A 4,810-nucleotide genomic window follows, 5' to 3' on the forward strand; every position below is an offset into this window, starting at 1 on the left:
GCTTCACAAAGAATCCCACCATTCCAAAATTCTTGTAGAAATCAGTGCTGACAAGAGGCAACTGAGATGGGTGAGCATAATGTTGGACGGTTTGGTGAAGAAGTTGTAGCTCCTCATCATTAACAGTGCCTGGTTCTTTCCTTGGGAAAATGGTGTGGACAATCAACCGGTGGAGATAGCGCACGGAAGGATGGCGAATGGAGGCGTTCTTTTCGCGGCTGGGCTTGCGACCCTTCCCCGCCAACACCTTCCAAACCATTTTGGCAATGTTCTCCTCCTTAGTTGCATCATAAGGTATGGGGATGGATGATTCCTCCAAATCCTTAAGACCAACTGCTTGTCCAATCTCCTTGAAGGTCATGTAGTAAACCTTCCCATGGATCTTGAATTTGATCTTTCCCCATCCTTGCCTCACATGTTTGGTGGTGTGAAAGGTGGCCTCTAATGATGCCAAGAACTGACATGACTCAACTTCATAGGTAGGGTAGGCCATAGTGAAGAAGCTTTGCATGTTCATGTGCTCCAACATTTGCTTAATGTCGTCACCTATCTCCAAATCTTCCATAATCTTGATATCCGCAAATCGAGTTGGAGTCTTCAGTTGGTGTCTTGGTTCTATCCCTCTCAGTATCAACCTTCTTCCTTTTAGACACTTTAGCTTTTTTGAGAGGAGCTTGGTCTTCTTCAGTGATGTCTTCATTTTCCTCGACTTGAGGAAGAGCTACCCTCTTGCCTTTTGGTTCCTTAGATCTTTTGGGAGGGGTTGACCTTCTACTGCTAGCATCCACTCCCTCGGCAGTTACAACTTTCTTGTCATCCCTCTTCTTTGCTGCCAAGGCTTGTTGCCTAGAAGTTCTTCCCGTTGTAGATACGGAGGTTAAATGCTTCCCATGTCTAGCAGTCTCTTGCTTGGCAAGCTCTTGTTTCTCGGCCTCTATCTTGTGTTGATCCTTTCTCCCCATTTGTACCTGAAAATTTCAAACCTTGGAAAAGAATAAGAAAATGGAAGTAGGAAACTTGATAATGAAAATGTGAATTCAATTCATGATCACTTAGCTTAAGCAAAACTATCACATTGCACAAGAGATGGATGTAAGAAAAGAATAAGGCTTTTAAGCAAAATTTAAGCATCAAATGAGTTCTTCAATTAGAAAGTTCTCTAATTAAGTTCTCAAACACCTTAACTAACAAAACCAAGCCAAAGTGATATGGAATTATAGTAGTTTTTAAAAATCCCCAAATCTCATGAACCCTAATTTTCAAAGTTCAAATTCAACTCAAATTCACCATAGAATCAACAACCCAACATGATATATAAGTTTTCCCTAGTCTATTTCACAAGAATCAAGCAAGAGAAAGATCAAATTTTAAGTTCAAATTTCTAGGGTTCATGAGGGTTACGAAATTGAACTTTGTGATACAATACCTCGCTATGGATGAATGGAAATGATGAGGTGAATCAAGAAAATAGACTACAAGGGCGAAAGCTTGATTTAGGAAAAAAAAATGGATTGATTTGGTGAAGAATTAAGTGATATATGGGATGATTTGGTGAGGGAGGTTTAAGAGAGTTTGGTGTTTGTGAAAGAAAAAAAAAAGAGAGGAAACGAGAGAGAGGGACTCGGGGTAGGTAGTTTTAGGGTTGAACCGGGTCGTGTTGCCGGTTTTAGGGTTAGAAACCATACATGAGCGGGTTAGACCCGACGACGCGGGTAGAAGAAACAGCCGAGACCCCACGTGATGCACCTCGCGTGAATATGTCTCCGATTGTGTTCGTCGTGCGAGCAGGTAGAGGAACCCGCGTGGGCTCGACCCGCGTTGAACCATCGACGAAGCGATGCGGGTTAGTCAACCCACGTGGGTTATCCCGCGTGAGAACGTCGTCTCCGACCAAATTCGTACGATCGGGTAAAGGACCCCGCGCCACTTATCCTGCGTTTTTTTTTTTTTTTTTTTTTTTTTTTTTTTTTTTTGTATGTACAAGGATAGACATGAGACTTCCTCCCAAGTGAGCTTGTTTTAAGTCTCTAGCTTGACTTTGCTTTCCTTTGGCTAGGCAGTAACGGGGTCGGAGAGTGAAACCGAGATTCCTTTCTCCTCACTTGTGGTTCCCATGTAGAGCTTAACTCTTTGTCCATTGACTGTGAAGTTTCCACCATTCCTGTCCCATAACACAATTGCCCCATATTGCCTAACTTCCTTGATCTTGAAAGGACCGGACCATCTTGACTTGAGCTTCCCGGGAAACAACTTCAGTCTATAGTTGTAGAGAAGCACTTGATCTCCAGCACTGAATTCTCTCTTCAAGATCTTCTTGTCATGAAAAGCTTTGGTTTTCTCCTTGTAAATCATTGAGTTCTCAAAAGCATCCAGTCTAATCTCATCAAGCTCATTGAGTTGGAGAAGTCTCTTCTCTTTGGCACTCTTGATGTCAAAATTCAGCAACTTAACAGCCCACAATGCCTTGTACTCAAGCTCAACTGGTAGATGACAAGCCTTTCCATACACAAGGTTGAAAGGTGTGGTTCCCAAAGGAGTCTTGTAAGCAGTCCTATAAGCCCAAAATGCATCATCTAGCTTGATAGACCAATCTTTCCTTGTAGTTCCCACAGTTTTCTCCAAAATAGACTTGATTTCTCTGTTGGAATATCCTTGAACATATGAGGCCTCCAAAACCCAGCTTGTAACACCTTCGAAACAGTCTTGAAAGTAGCAAAATGGCCTCCATAGGATGATCCATGACAGTGTGTAAGGATCCCTTCAACTTCTTCTTCATATACTACTCTTCTATAGAGTTGATCTCTAAAAAGGATGTAGAGGTAAGGCTCATCCCAATAGTATCTCTTCACATCTTTGTAGAACTTCTTCTTAGCATATCTTTCAAGACCCATTGCCTCTCTTCCACAAGCTAAGTAGTTCACCAAATCAGCATACCAAGGACCTTTCTCTTCATTTGCCTTCACCTCTTCAAGCTTCTTTCCAGTTTCACAAACTGCTACCACTGCTCCAATTGCCATTATCCATTCTTCTGGAAGCCCTTCATCAATAGGGATCCCACTCTCAATCTTCAGTCTAGACAAGTGATCAGCTACACCATTCTCGACTCCTGGCTTGTCTTTGATCTCAAGGTCAAACTATTGTAGCAGCAAGATCCACCTCAACAGCCTTGGCTTAGCATCCTTCTTGGCCATGAGGTGTCTCAATGCAGCATGATCAGTGTGGAATATGACTTTTGACCCAACCAAATAGCTTCTGAACTTCTCAAAGGCATAGACAATGACTAGCAGCTCCTTCTCAGTTGTAGCATACTTCATTTGGGCTTCATCAAGAGTTTTACTCGCATAGTAGATCACATGAGTCTTCTTGTCCTTCTTTTGGCCAAGAACAGCTCCCACAGCATAGTCACTAGCATCACACATGATCTCAAAGGGGAGATCCCAATCTGGTGGCTGCACAATGGGGGCACTAACCAGCTTGTCCTTCAACTTCTCGAATGCTTCTAGACATTCCCAATCAAAGTTGAATGCAACTTCCTTGCATAGAAGCTTAGTCATTGGCCTAGCTATTATGGAGAAGTCTTTGATGAATCTTCTATAGAATCCAGCATGACCAATGAAGTTTCTAATGTCTTTCATTGTCTTTGGTGGAGCTAACCCAACCATCACTTCAATCTTAGCCTTGTCCACCTCAATCCCTTTCTCTGAAATCTTGTGTCCAAGCACAATCCCTTCCTTAACCATGAAATGACATTTCTCCCAGTTCAGCACAAGGTTGGTGTCTTCCCATCTCTTTAGGACCCTGCAAAGCTAAGATTGGACAAACAAGCAGAAAACGAAGATCCGTAGACAGAGAAGTCATCCATGAACACCTCCACAACATCCTCTATAAGATCAGAGAAAATATACATCATGCACCTTTGGAAGGTGGCTGGAGCATTACGTAGCCCAAATGGCATCCTTCGATAAGCAAAGGTACCATAAGGGCATGTGAATGTTGTTTTCTCTTGATCATTTGGATGTATGGGTATTTGGAAGAACCCTGAATACCCATCAAGAAAACAATAATAGGGATGATTTGCAAGTCTCTCAAGCATTTGATCAATGAATGGCAATGGAAAATGATCATTTCTAGATGCTGAGTTTAATTTTCTATAATCTATGCACATCCTATGTCCTGTTATTGTTTTTGTTGGAATTAGTTCATTCTTATAATTTCTAACCACAATTATTCCACCCTTCTTTGGGACAACATGCACAGGAGACACCCATTTGCTATCGGAAATAGGATAGATTATGCCTGCATCTAGGAGTTTTAGAATCTCTTTCTTAACAACATCCTTCAAGTTGGGGTTCAACCTTCTTTGATGTTCTATAGAAGTCATAGATTCATCCTCTAGATGTATCCCATGCATGCATAAAGAAGCATCATCTAGTAAGTAGCCTATTGCCTTTCTATACTTTTTAAGTTCATTCAAAAGTTTATCACTACTCACTATGACAGGGTAAGTCTCATTAGGGCCAAGAAAAGCATACCTTACACCTTGGGGAAGAGGTTTAAGCTCCACTATAGGCGCCTTGAGTTCACTCCAGTCCTCTTGATGAATGTCTTCTTGTTGAGTAGCTGAGGTAGCATGGTGAATCTCATGTGTAAGCTCCTCATTCTGATCTTCACCAACAATCCCCTTGTGAGAATCCAGCATCTTCACATAGGCATCACTTTCCTTGTTCTCAATCACTTGGACCTCTTTTTCAATTGTTAAAGCTTGCTGTAGAGGGTCTTCAAGTGCCAACTCCTCTAGAAGCTCATCAGC

At 42.0% G+C, this 4,810-nt stretch overlaps 1 pseudogene; it reads right to left on the reverse strand.

Annotated features, from left to right (window-relative positions):
• Nucleotides 1-2,046: 2,046 nt before the first annotated feature.
• LOC106333951 overlaps nucleotides 2,047-4,810 on the reverse strand; it is a 5,324-nt pseudogene continuing 2,560 nt past the window's right edge.

The sequence above is a fragment of the Brassica oleracea genome, chromosome C1 (assembly GCF_000695525.1).
Source record: "Brassica oleracea var. oleracea cultivar TO1000 chromosome C1, BOL, whole genome shotgun sequence".
Lineage (NCBI taxonomy): Eukaryota > Viridiplantae > Streptophyta > Magnoliopsida > Brassicales > Brassicaceae > Brassica > Brassica oleracea.